The sequence below is a fragment of the Artibeus jamaicensis genome, unplaced genomic scaffold (assembly GCF_021234435.1).
Source record: "Artibeus jamaicensis isolate MK-2021 breed Jamaican fruit bat unplaced genomic scaffold, CSHL_Jam_final contig_64, whole genome shotgun sequence".
NCBI lineage: Eukaryota > Metazoa > Chordata > Mammalia > Chiroptera > Phyllostomidae > Artibeus > Artibeus jamaicensis.
Window position 1 is genome coordinate 12886919 of NW_026521911.1, and position 15165 is coordinate 12902083.

Genomic DNA, 15165 nt, shown 5'->3' on the forward strand with positions numbered 1-15165 from the left:
AACAGCTGATTGTAAGGTAAGGCCATTACCATTTCCCTCTTATGGGTACCACAAACCAAAGCAACTATGACTGGGCCTGAATTTGACATCACCATTTCATTTAAAGGCAAGATCTACTTATAAAGCTTTCTACAAAAAACACCTTTAAATGTAAGGCTACAGATGGATTCCAAATTAAAACACGATGGCAACATTAACAATAACAACAAAAAGGTGGTGTAATTAACTATCAGACAAAGTAGACTTTAAGGTAAGAACTGTTAAGAAAAATAAAGGCAAAATGAGGAGAAACATTTCCTAATAATAAATAGACTTCTGCCAAGATGGAGGTTTAGGTGGATGTGCCATGCCTCCTCACACAACCAAGTTTAGGGACAACTAAATATTAGCATCAGAAAACACAACCAGAACACGGAAAACTGAACTTTTCGGAAGTCCGCTAACAACAAATTCTTCAGCCCGACCGGTAAGGGGTGAAACCGGCGTCTGGTGAGGAGCTGCAAGGGAGGGCTCGGTCGGACCCGGGCTCGGAATCCAGATGCGCGAATCCAGACGCACGGGTTCCAAACCCAGGATTGGACCTAGTGAGCGACCGAGCAACCCACCGGGTGAGCGCCTGCAGAGGAGACAGTGGGGAGGCGGTGCAGCGAGTTGACTGCAGTTGCCTAATTGCGCGCGAGCGTGGGAGTGGGCGGTTGGACCGCCGCAGCAGCAATAGAGGGTGCCGCCATTTCCCCGCTCTGACCACGCCCCCACATACAGCGTCACAACCCAGCGACCTGGGAGTCCAAGGCGCAGTTTCTCACATTTAAAGGGCCAGAACAGACCAAAAATGTCGCAGGGAGACCTCAAAGCCCCAGAGATAAATCTAAGTGACGAAGAAATAGCAAAACTCTCAGACACACAGTTTAAAACACTGGTCATCAGCTTCCTCACAGATCTGGTTGATTATAGCCACAAATTAGAGAAACATATGAAGGCTAAACTAAGGGAAATGAATGGAATTCCACAGGAAACCCATAGAGATGAAAAGGAAACTGGGACTCAAATCAATGGAGTGGACCAGAAGAAACCAAATAATGGCCAAACAGAAAAGAGTCAAGGAGCAAGAATTCAAAGAAATGAGGAGAGGCTTAGGAACCTCCAGGACATCTTTAAACGCTCCAATATCCGAATTATAGGGGTACCAGAAGGGGGAAAGACACAACCACCAGTGGAAAAACTATTTGAACAAATAATAAAAGAAAATTTCCCCAATCTGGCAAAGGAAATAGACTTCCAAGAAATCCAAGAAGCCCAGAGAGTACCAAAAAAGTTGGACTCAAGAAGAAACACACCAAGGCATATCATAATTACATTAGCCAAAATTAAAATGAAGGAGAGAATCCTAGAAGCAGCAAGAGCTAAGGGGACAATCACCTACAAAGGAGTCCCCATCAGACTGTCAGCAGATTTCTCAAAAGAGACCTTACAGGCAAGAAGGGGCTGGAAAGAAATATTCCAAATCATGAAATCTAAAGACCTACAACCAAGATTGCTCTATCCAGCAAAACTTTCATTTAATGGAAGGACAGATAAGGTGCTTCTCAGATAAGACCAAATTCAAGGAGTTCATCATCACCAAGCCCTTATTATATGAAATGTTAAAGGGACTTATCGAAGAAAAAGAAGTTAAAGAAACATGAACAGTGAAAGAACAACAAGCTCACAGTTATTAACAACCACACCTAAAACGAAAGCAAACTAAAAGAACAGCTAGATCAGGAGTGGAAATATAGAAATGAAGATCTCAAGGAGGGTTAGCAACAGGGGAGTGGGAGGAGGAGAAGGGGGGAGAAGGTACAGAAAATAAGTAGCATAGACAGTAGATAGAAAATAGATGGGGGGGGCAAGAATAGCATGGGAAATATAGAACCTAAAGGACTTGAGACACATGGACATAAACTAAAGGGGGGTAATGGTGGGGTTGGGGGGCAGGGTGGAGGGGAATGAAGGGGGGAATAGAACAACTGTAACAGCATAATCAATTTAAAAAATAAATTAATTTAAAAAAATAACAACATTGGAGGGCTTCACACTAACAAACTTTAAGACTAAATGAAACATATCAGTAATTAAGATAATGTGGTATTGACCCAAGGATAAAGAGTCCAGTGAAATGAAATAGAGTTCAGAAACAAACCCATGCATATTTGTCACTGATTTCTGAAAAAGATGCCACTACAATTGATTGAACTTGGGGGGGGGGGAATAATCTTTTTAATATTAAAAAAATGTGATGCTAAAGTGGTACTGTATCTGCATGGGGGAAAAATGAACACTGATTAGACCACACCTAACCAATTCAAAGGGATTTAGGTCAGAGACCTAAATATATCAGGTAAAACAATAAGCCTTATAGTATCAAGTAAAAGAGAATATTTTTATGTCCCCCTTTGAATACCCAAAAGACCCCCAAAGCCTATGCCTGAAGTTTGAATCCACATCTGGTAAGTGGGCAAATGTGAATTTGGTGGTGTTCTAATAGCTCCCCAAGCCTGCTGCTCCCTACATCACTCACCTCCCTGGGGAAAAAGTGCCATAAAATCACTAACCATAAAAAGATTGATAGATTGGATTTTATTAAGCTAAGATCTCTTTTCATTTAAAGATACCATTAAGGGAGTCAAAAGGCAAGCCAGGTACTGGGAAACTCTTTGAACTCTCCATGTAGCTAACAAAAAAAAGTCATATAAAGAACTTTTAGAAGTCATAGAAAAAAAGACAAATGACTAATATAAAAAGGAGATCAACATTACTGCTCATCAGAGAAAATCAAATTAAAAACATGCAATACCACTATACACCCAATAGAATGGCTAAAAATTAAAAAGTTGAAAATAGTAAATATTGACAAGGATACAGAGCAACTTGAACTCTCATACTGGTGGGAGCATAAATTGACACACACTGTTTGGAATAGAATATATAAGCAATATTAAAGCTAATATATATATATAAATAATCATCAGAAATTCCATTCACTTAATACAGAATAGAAGTGAGTGCTTCTGTTTATCAGAAGACATGGACAAGAATGTTCCTAACAACTTTACTGATAATAGCCAAAAACTTGAAACTACTCAATGACTATGTAGATAAGTTTTGCTCTACTCACACAATGGAATACTATACAGCAATAGAAAAGAATAAACTACTGTTAAATGTACTAAATCAATCTGATGGATGTAATATCGAGTGAAAATAGATGTAAAAGGGTATATGATTCCAATTACAAGCACTCAAAAACAGGACAAGCATACTAATCTTGTTGATAGAAATCAGAAAAATTGGCACTTTTGTGGTGGAGAATGAGTAAGATAGTACATAAAGGAGTTTTCTGGTAACCTTTGAACAAAATATCTCTGCCCCAATCTCATGACAACAGAAATCCCCAATCCAGGGTGCAGTTAAAGGAGAAACTTTATTTAGGTTTGTAAACTGGGAGAACGTAGCCTGCAAAAGTGCACTCTGAGGAGGCAAAGGGTAGGCAGCCCTTTATAGAGACATTTCACACCCTGGTTCCTGATTGGTCCATTTTATACAAATGAGGAATCCAAATCTGCAGCCTGATTGGTCCAAATGGCACTGCCCAAATTGGCTGGCATTTTGAATGAGTTCTGGAGTCACTCCAATTTGTGGTATAGATGCAAATGAGGATGGACAGGTTAGGTCTCAGGCCCATTAGTTGAAAGGTAATACCAGGAGCTCCCTTATAAGGGTTGATTCAGACAAGCAGGAACACAGTGCAGGAGGCTGGCATCTCCGTCCATAGCTATCCCCTGAATGCAGCGTGTGAAGTCCTCTGCTGGCAGTGGTTGCTATATTCTAGTTGTAAATTTGTGCCTATGAGAAGCTCTGTGCCCATGAGGAACCCTTCTTAGCAGATATAATCCTTCTCAAGGATTGTATGGTATGTATGTCAGTTAGCATGGATGAGTTCATTTTGTAAACATTTATCAAGCAGGACACTTAAGGTTTGTGTATGTCATTGATGTAGTTGATTCTTCAAAAACGGTTTTCCCAAAAATGGTCCCCCCAAACACCACATCCTAATCTATTTCATAAAGTTAAAAAGGTTGTGTTTACATCTTGTAATGTGAACAGAAGAAAGAGTGTTTCCTGACAGCAAGGCGAAATTCTTTGCTGGGACAGTTTTTCAAAGGTCAGCAGAAACAGAAATGTCCTTGGAAAAGCTAATAACACTATGGAGTGGTTTTGCCAATTTTCATTTTAAGAAGGAAATGTAAACTTTTTACAAATATGATTTATCTTTACTTTTAAGAGATAGGGGAGGAAACTTAACTGATTTTTCACTGGGACAAATCATAGAGCTTCCAGTAACCAACAAATAAAGCTATGAGACAGGCCACTGGTTTCAGTAGGTCAGCAGAAACTGACATTGTTTTTCTCTCGCCCTTGGAAAGTTCAGACCATGAGATTATTAAAACAAGCCAGGCATAACATGGGACGATTCCAGCATTAATTTGTTAGTTGTGGCAGTTTCTCCTTCACAATATGAACTTGAATCAGAAGAAAATATCAAATGACTGGAAGTCTTGTTTGCTGCCAAGAAGATGTCAGAGTTAAAAAGCATCCTTTGAAAAAGGAAGGGGAAGAATGTTCCTTCCCTCTGTTAATATAATTTCTTGTGTTTAGAATTTGCAGAGTAGCAGTATCTCTAAAACAAGTATGCAGGATTTTTCTAACCACCCAGATTCTAAAGAGCACAGAGTAGTTGCTTTGTTAGATGAGTACATTGCCAAGTGAGTCTCAGTAAAAGGCTGTACCACTGTGAACTTCCTATCAGTGTGACTGATTCCATGAAGTGTTCACCAGTGCGTCCTTCCAGCCAAGCACTGGGTTAAGGCATTACAGAGACAAAAAAACAAAAAAGGTTGCTGCTTCCCTTTAGATGCTCACAGTCCAGTCAGAGAACCCAGTGGGTCAGGGAGGCTTCTCGGGGCTGGTGAAACCTGCTTTCCATCAACACCAACGCAGAGAAGGAAGGAAAATGGAAGAAGGTGGATGAGGTAGGTATTCCAGGTGGGGTTGATGGTCACGTCTAATTCGCAATATTTTTAGGACCTTTAGTAATAGGTTTGGAAAAGAAATTTAAGATGAGTTTAGGGGAATTTAATGTAGGTTTCGGTTCTCAGACTAACCAAGCGCCTGAGTTTTAGATGGTGTTATTCAAGATTTGGGGTTAGGGATTGGGTGTGGGCAGCTTTAGCCTCAGGCTGGGAAATTGCTTATTTTGGCCCAGGAATTAGATGGGTTTGAAGAAATGAAGGAGGTGTGAAGGGACAGCGTTGAGTATAGGAAAACAACTCAGGCCGGCTGCCTCAAGTCTTGCGCACTTAACCTCTCTCAAGCCTGGTTTCCTCATCTGTATAACATAAACCAAATTCCCATATTGCAGGATTATTTTAAGGATTAGAGCGAGTGTCTGTAACTGGCCCGTGGTAGACATGTACTATTTGGCAGTTGACACAATGCCTGGCATTTAACAGTAATCTCAGGAAGTAAGGCCCAAGACGTGTGGTCGCCTCGGCGGTGCATTCATGTGACGGCTCACAGAGAGGCCTTCTGTCCGACCTGTCACGTGCTGTGAGGCATCGCCTGGCCTCTGAGGAGAGCTGGGCCCTGCACACTTGCAATGAGGAGCCGGGTCCGACCTGGGGTGGCTGGGGAGAGCGACTCAGCTGCCCTCGGGCTCCTCGAGGCTGGCCCCCGTGTCCGCTGATCTAGGTCAGGCTGTAGGGACAAGTAGTAAACCGAGTTCCAAAAATTCTTAAGAGGGTGGGGGAGAAAGGGCCCTGGCACTGTGGGTCAGTGGTAACATTTTTGTTTCTTTTTGAGTCCTATAGTCAGATACTAGAGCCATTCAGGGAAGAGGGGAGGCCTGGGGAATTTTGTGGCAATAAAAAGCTGTTTGTTAAAGGCCTGCTTCACCCTCTCTTGTTTTACTAGATCTCAACACAACGGTTCTCTGTATTTTTCTTGGAATAAAACTGGCTTTTGCCCCAGACTCAAGGAAATGTGCCCTCCAGCAGTGGAGGCTTTCTAAATATTAGTGACTTTAACTCGATTAAGAATTTCCATTTCCCATTCCCGTGACTTGGTGAGGCTCCAATTCCCAGAAAGCCTGCTTTTTTTTTTGGCCATGACTCTTTAGGTTGGTTATGTTTTAGGTCATTCTGTTCTTATGATCTGAGTAAGTGCTAAAAAGGTAGTTTTAACAAGTCTTCACACAGAAATGTTTTCAGATTTCCAGTAGATAAAATGCTTTGAAGGGGAGGGCACATTCTGATATGCTTACTGATTCTTACTAAAAGCTTTTGTCAGCATTTCCGTCCTCAAGCCCCGTGCTCAACTCGCTGACCTCTTGCCTTCTTGGGTCAGGGCCATCTTTTTGTACAGTCTCAGCTATAAAAATATGCTGGGCCTTGCCACATTTCCCTCCTAGGAGGACTGGAAATAAACTGTGCTGCGCTCCCCTCTTGGTGACTAACCAGGCTGGCGAGGCATTTTTACCTTAAAGCCCTCAGGCACCACATCAGGCTCTGGTCTCACTTGAGGTTCTGGGGCAAGGGTGCAATTAACCTCAGACCTTTGATGTTCTTTGTTCCATTTCACTGGCCTCAGTCATTTTCTCCTAGCCACTTAAAAAGTGTCTTCAGTGACTTTTGTGCTATTTATGGGAAAAGGCCAGCGTGGGGTATTGCTGGGCTTGAAATCGGGTAAGAAGGGACCTACTTTCAATGTCTTGTAACATTCACTGAGTACAAGCAGTTTGGACTTGTCTGTGTTCAAAGTTGCTGACACTTATTAGTACTTAATTTTTTGAGCTATTTCCATTTAAAACTCTAATTAGTTTTTTAGGGTATCTTAGATCTCAACTTACAATATGTGACATGGTAGGGTATGGAAGTCTTTGATCAGAAAAACAGTTCAAGAAATTAACAATTCCTTTAATAAAAATTTTGTGACTATAACAGAGGCTACCAGTTTTTCTTCAAATCTCCCCTCCCCACTTCTATAATAATGCATTCCTTTAGGTGCTTCCACTGAGTACCTGGGCACCCAGCTTAGAGACTCTATGTGCAGGCCTCCCTGGCAGCCACACGGCACAGATTCTGACCATCGGACTGTGAGCAGAAGTTGTGCACAGTCTGGGCTTCCCTTCCCTCCCCTCCTCTCCCTGCCTCTGCGCGATGCTTGGGATGTGCTGGTGCCGCTCAGCCACAGTCGGCTGTGAGAGGAGAGGAACACCTTACAGCACATGGAACAGCAGGACCCCTAGGTCCCGAAAGTGGACACCTGCAATCTTGTAGGCAGAGCTGCTATGCCAGCTCAGACTTTTATGTGAGGACATAAACTTCTGTCCTGTTTGAATCGCTGCTAGCGTGAAGTTTCTGGCATACACCGCCAAACCCAATTCCAACACAGAGGCCAAAAGGACTGCATGAGAAGTCCATGTTTTCAAGAGTAAAATATAGTCTGTAAGACATTAAATAAGGCCTGGGGGAATATTTATTCTGTTTAAAATATCAGAGGGGGGGGACTTAAACTACCTTAGAGATTATTCTATTTTATGTTTTTATACGTGGGCACCCAAAACTGCTGACCTAAGTACACTTAGATGTAGGGAGCTGGCTGTCTTCGAAGCCGCGTTCCGTCGCCAAACAGCAGCATTACCGACGCTGCCTCGGCGCCACGGACTCCTGCCTGTGTGAGGACACATGGATCAGGGGTTTGGGGTTCAGCTTTGGAAGCAGCACATAGCATCTTCCCTAGCACTTGGCTGATGTCAACTATGCAAACACAGCAAAGTGGACAGTTCCAAAAACTGATATTCTAAAAGACTCTTAAGTAATAGTAATAAGAGTATGCACTTCAATGTGCTTATTATATGCACTTACATATATTAACCTAGTTGATCCTTCTTATAATCCTGTGAGGTAGGGTCTATAATTATTCTCATTTTACAGGTGGAAGGAAATTTATGCAAAGGCATTTAATAATTTATCAAAATGCTCCTAGCTAGTTAAGGGGTCGTGTCAGAATTTGAACACAAGTGTTTTGCCCCCAGAATCTAGGCTCTCAACCACAAGCTGGTCTACATCCCAGTAAAAATAATAGTAACTAATGTGCTGAACCTTTATCCCATGCCAGGTTGTTCTAGATGTTTCCATTTACTAATGTAGTAAATTTGGCAGCCCCGTGAGGTAGGCATTATTATGCCATTTTACACATGAAGCAACTGAGGCAGCGGGAGAGTCACTAACTTGCCCCAGCGCGTGGCTGAGCCCACGGCACGGCTGCAGAACCCAAACACCACTGCTGTGCTGCACCAGCTTAAGCGGCACATGACTCCCTCAACAATGGACATGTGCTCAGAAGGGAAAGAATGCTCTTCAAGGAAAGAATTTTCAGCAAATTTCCCTCTGTGTCCGTCCAGACTCCAGGCTGTCCTTGGCCTTTCTTCCTTTTTCTCCTCCATCTCCATTCCAGTCCTACACACTCAGCACTTCCTTCCACCCACTGATTTGGCAGCCCATCTCATTGCATCTTTTTTAAAAAACAGCCTCACCTGAGGATATGTTTATTGATTTTTAGAGAGGAATAAGGGGGTTGGGGTGGAGGGAGAGAGAGAGAGAGATATTGATCAGTTGCCTCCCGCCTCTGCCGGGACAGGGAATGGAACCAGCAGTGTAGATATGGGCCCTGCCCTGACTGGGAACCAGCCTGAAAACTTTCAGTGCGTGGGTGATGCTCCAACCAACTGACCCACCCAGCCAGTGCTTGTTGCATCTTTTTTTTAATCCTACTCTAACACCATTGGTACATTCTTTCCTTTTAAAAAGCTTTATTGAAATATAACAGACAAGTAACATTTTAAGGTATTTAAACTCTACAGTGTGATGATTTGCTAGTTACTTGTGAAAGAATTCCTCCCATCCAACAACACATCCAACACCCCGCACATTTACCTTTAAGGGGGAACATTTTAGTTCTACTCTCGGGAAATTGCAGTTCTGCAATACAGTTGACCCTTGCACAATGCAAGGACTAGGGCCTCACACAGTTGAAAACTCATGTATACATCGAGTCAGCCTTCTATATATGCAGATTGAAAACACAGTAGTGTTATCAACTATAATTACATTATGCATTAGATCCTTCACAACTACTCCTTGTTTGCTGAAGTCTTGAGGATCTCATAAATGCCTCATTGGCTTTCATTCGAGGTAGTTTTGGGGATCTGTCCCTTGGATGGGAGTCTTAAAAGTTGAGTTGTTAAATGTGAGATCCAAACCCCTCACTCCTCAGAGCAAAAATGGAATTGGGGCCCCCTCCTGATTGTACGGTGCTGTGTGGAAGGTGGGATTTACGGCCAGAGTGTGTCTCAGCCTTTCCTACCTATTTTGATATGTGGAAGTCCCTCAGCTAGTTTCTGGATTTCTATCAAAGGTTAATAGGTCAGTCCATAGTTGGATATTCAGTGTTTGTGGGAGGAGGGGAGTTCAGGGGCCTCCTGTGCCACCATTTTGGACAATCTCTTTCTACTGATTATCTCTGATATTTGGCTAGCCCCTGCGGCCAAGTTTTGTCCATGACTAGAACAGAAGTCTCCCAACTGGTTCTCAAGCTTCTTTTGTCTATAACCTATTCTCAATATAGCAGTCACAGTGATCTCTCTTCCAATGAAAGTTTTTTTTTAAGATTTTATTTATCTTTAGAGAGGAAGGGAAGGAGAGAAGGAGAGAAATACCAATGTATGGTTGCCTCTCATGAGTCCCCTGCTGGGAACTGGCTTGCAACCCAGGCATGTGCCCTGACTGGGAATTGAACCGTGATCATGTGGTTTGCAGGCCCGTGCTCAATCCACTGAGCTACACCAGCCAGGGCTTCCCAATGAAAGTTTTTAAAGAGTCCTCTGCTCAGCATGCACAGTGTTGTCCCAGCTCCGAATGAAACTCAAACCTCAGCATGACCTGGAATGCCCTGGCCCATGGCTACCTCTCCAAGCAGCGCTTTGGGATATATATATATATCCCAAATGAAAGAACAGATCAAAGCCCCAGAAAAAAATACGAGTAAGTGATAAAGAGATAGCCAACCTACCAGATGCAGAGTTCAAAACACTGGTAATCAGGATGCTTACAGAAATGGTTGAGTATGGCCACAAAATAGAGGAAAAAGTGAAAGCTATGCAAAGTGAAATGAAGAAAAATATACAGGGAACCAACAGAGAAAGGAAGGAAAGTGGGACTCAAATCAACAATTTGGAGCAGAAGGAAGAAATAACATTCAACCACAGCAGAATGAAGAAACAAGAACTCAAAAAAATAAGGAGAGGATTAGGAACCTCCAGGACATCTTTAAATGTTCCAACGTCCAAATCATAGGAGTGCAGGGAGAAGAGCAGGAGCAAGAGATTGAAAACTTATTTGAAAAAATAATGAAGGAGAACTTCCCCAATATGGCAAAGAAAATAGACTTCCAGGAAGTTCAGGAAGCTCAGAGAGTCCCCACACCAAGGCACATCATAATTACATTACCCAAGATTAAAGGGGAGAGAATCTTAAAAGCAGCAAGAGTAAAGGAGACAGTTACCTACAAAGGAGTTCCCATCAGACTGTCAGCTGACTTCTCAAAAGAAACCTTGCAGGCAAGAAGGGGCTGGAAAGAAGTATTCAAAGTCATGAAAGGCAAGGATCTACATCCAAGTTTCCTCTATCCAGCAAAGCTTTCATTTAGAATGGAAGGGCAGATAAAATGTTTCCCAGATAAGGTCAAGTTAAAGGAGTTCATCATCATCAAACCCTTATTATATGAAATGTTAAAGGGACTTATCTAATAAATTAGAGATCAAAAACTATGAGCAGTAAAATGACAACAAACTCAAAACTATTGACAACCAATCCTAAAAACCCAAACAAACAAATGAATAAACAAACAAAAAACCCCAAACTAAGAAAACGAGAATGGGAACAGATTCACAAAAATAGATTACATGGACAGTTATCAGTGGGGAGGGGGAGAGGGGAGAATGGGGGAAAAGGTACAGGGAATAAGAAGCATAAATAGTAGGTACAAAATAGACAGGGGGAGGTTAAGAACAGTATGGGAAATGGAGAAGCCAAAGAACTTATATATACAAACAATGGACATAAACTAAGGTAGGGGAATGCTGGTGGGGAGTGGGTGCAGAGAATAAAGGGGAGAAAAAATGGGACAATTGTAACAGCATAATCATTTTTTTAAGTCACATCATTAGGTCCTTCCTTGATACCCGAATCAGGAGCACCATATTCTGCTTACATCCCTCTATCCTTTGCCCTTTTTCTTCTAGCACTCATCACTTGTCATAAAATATTTGTTCATTGCCTATTCTCACATGAAAATAAGGCCCATGAAAGCAAAACTCTCATTTATTGACTTTTGCATCTAAAACTCTTGGTTCATAGAAGGTATTCAATGTGTTGAGTGGATGAACAAGAAAGTGAATTTACTTTCGTAAACTCTTCCTTGGCCTGTATGCCCTTTGCTTATTGTCTACCTCTTTCAGTTCACAGCCAAGCTGTTGATACCTCCACAGCTCTTCCCATCCTCAATTCCGTGTAATCTGGCTTCTGCCCCTGCCAGTGCCTGAGTATAGCTAGGGGTAATGTTTAAGTTCCTAATTGCTTGTCAGGTTCCCATATTTCATTTGTATTGACTGCTTCCTATTTCTTCAGCCATGACCCTGACACCTTTTCTGTTTTCTCCACCTCTGTTCTTCCCTGGTTTCTGTTAATCCTTTACTGTCCTCAAGTTAATCCTTTACATGACTCAACACTGACCTTTTTCTTACTCCATAGTTGTTTTGGTAACCTGAATGAATTATTGTGACGGGTATTCTTCTGCATAAAGTATTTTCTCTCAGTTGGGATTAACTTCTTTAGATTTCCAGATGTGGGATAACGGGGCAAAGAATGCAAACATTTTTATGGCATTCTGAAAGGGACGCCCAATTCACGATGTCTCTAAAATGATCCAAGTTGCTAGGAACTCCCAGGTGTTAAGAATTTACTAGACCAAATAGGTAAAAAACACAGATACAAAGGGGCAGAGAGCTTGAGTTCTATTAGAAGACAACAAAGGGAAAGAATGAGCCTGAGCAGAAATTTCAAAGCGGAGGTGAGAAAGGGTGGGACTGTTGCAGGCCTCGAACACTTGGCGGGCAATGAACTACAGGACCACTGAAGGGTTCCAGCGGTTACAGCACAAGATTGAAGGGCAGGGGCTGGAGCCAACCAAACGTGTGAATCCCCCATGGGAAAGATCACCCCCATTCTTCTCAGGAAGCTACACTTGGTGGGAAACTATCAAGTGTAGAAAGTTTGTGAAACATGCATGCTAAGGCTTGCAATCAGGAAACCATGCTTGACCGTGAAACTAAAAATGCCCTGTGGGTCCTCCGGTTTCCCATATCCCAGGACAAGAGGTGCGCCTACTTCCTAAATCTCACAATAGTAAAGCTCACTTACGGGGTGACTGGTGCAGAACCTTGTTCTTCTAAACACCAAGAGTCAGAATTCTTTCCCGTCCGCTGTCCTTCCACCTCATTTCCAGCAGACCAACCTTCCCAAGGGAGAAAACGTCACCAGGCTATCATCCAAAAACCCTGATGTTTCTCATTACTCAAATCACACCATGAGCTATGCTTGCTTACAGGCACTGAAAGGATTCCCACATGCAGACTCAGGTGCTGAGCATAGAAACCAAGACAGTGGTGGGGCCTCGTGTGCAAAGAGACCAGGTGAAACAGGGTAACTGGGCTTGCGTAAAAGAATTTAATCACTCCACAACACAGACTATAATAAATACAGAAAGTTCCTGCCAGAGTAGGGGAGATGTCATTAGCTCATGAGCTCACCCCTCTCCAAATCAAATAATAAAGCTTCGCTCTGCGTTAGCCATCACAGTCTGCTCTATTGGTGTGAACAGCCCCGGCCAGGACCTTGGCTCAGGTCCCTGCCCCAGAGGTGTCGGTAACAAAACCATCTCACTTTTGATGGGCCTGGGAAATGGCAGAGCCTGGTAGCCTAGACTGGCCTCCAGCCTGGGATGATAGGTGTGCACCAAGTGTCTACTCTGCTGCTGTGAACTGACCATGAGATGGAGGATGTTTCATGTTGCAGTGGCTTCAAGGCGTGACTTCAGGGGACAAAGCTTCCAGTTAATCTTACCTCCTACTCACTGATAAGAACAATACCTATTTTTAAACTTACCCTATGCAATAATTCAAGTCCCCTAGCCAAAACTTCCTAAAGGTGTTAGTTTTTTTTTATTAAGGGTAGGAACTCTCAAGATTTCTGACAACTGTGGCTAATTTCCACCCCTCTCCCCCTCAAAAAACTGTACGGGCTTAATCCTCACTTCAAACTTAGATTAACAATCAAACTGTTCACTCTTGCCTGTGCTGTTTATATGCAAATGCTGTCTGACAGGCAAAAAAAGTCATCTATGCCAGCACACAGTTCAGTGACTATACGCAGACCCAGAGACTTAGGATCACAGCTCAGCCACTTAGGTGATAAAGATCACACAGTAGATGACTTAACTCTCTAGGCATGTTTCCTTATTTATAAAACAGTTTTAACAAAGGTGCCTCTTTCACAGACTTGAGTGTGTGTATATATGTGTGTGTATATATGTGTGTGTGTGTGTGTGTGTGTGTATATATATATATATATATATATATATATATATATATATACACACACACCAAGAACAGCATTATACTTGGAGAGCATGGTTATTTTCATTTGAATTTCCTAGTTACTACTAAAGATCCATTTATCATCACTGGTCATTACTTTTTTTTTAAATCATGTTCTTTTCTTTTTCCTATTTGACTGAGAGAATCACCTGTATTTCCTTCATCCTTTTAATGCCCTGCATGTATACTCTTTAACGCACTTGGAATTTATGTTGGAGGGAATTCTGCCCCTCCTCTCCAAATAGATACATGAAGCTTGTAAAACCGTGTCAAAAGTCCGTCTTGTTCTTAATACTTCTGACACCACATGTGTGCGTTTTCCACATCAAACAGTTATGGAACACCAGATGAGAGTCCTATGATTCTTACACTAACTGGAGTTGCCACGGATGCCACCCTGTATTTTAAGGGCTCAGTCCCAGATTGCTTCCCACCCCCACTTTGGATGTCATTTCCAAGTCCAGGTTGTCTGTCACCTGTACTTCCAACCAGCTTTAAATCAGGGTCCCTTTGACTGCCCCCCCCCTTCTTGGGTTCAATAATGCGCTAGCATGGCTCACAGAATTAAGGGAAACACTTAACACTTACCGGTTTACATAATAAAGGATACAGGTGAACAGCCACATGGAGAGAGACACAGGGTGAAGTCTGGAGAGGTCCCCAGTGCAGGAGCTTCTGTCCCAGAGATGAGGTGCACACCCTCCTGGCACCTGAGAATGTTCACCAACGTGGAAGCTCTCAGAACCCCTTAATGATGGCACTTTCATGGCAGCCTCACCGCACAGGCACAATCAGTCATTACCTCGGGCTCCAGTCCCTCTCCCCTTCCTGAAGGATGGAGCGGGGACTGAAAGTTCCAAGCTTTTAATCATGGCTAAGTCTTTGTGGTGAACAGCCTCCACCCTAAAGCCATTCAAAAGCCCAGGAAGAGTCACCTCATTAGAATGAAGGACACTAGTATCACCCAGGGAATTCCAAGGGATTCAGCAGTTCTGTGCAAGAAACTGGGACCAAAGACCAAGTACCAGAACAGGTGCTCCTGGTGTTCTGAGCACTTAGGAAATTGTTTCAGGATCTCTGCGCCAGGAAACTACTTTGCGACAAAAATGAACATGGGAGGTAAAATTTTGCTTTGTGCCTTTTAACACAGCCAGAAAGCTAGCTGGCAGAGCTGGCATAGTGTGCTTCATGCTTCCCTGTGCAGTGTTCTTGAAAGGCCAAGGAAATCAATTGTTCCATTCTTCACACAAGTGCGATCAGCCTAAAGTCCAGGTGCGTAAAGGGAGAGGGGGCTGCTTGCTTCTCCTGACACTTCCTTCCCTCCAGTCCCAGTCAAGGGTGAGATAACACAA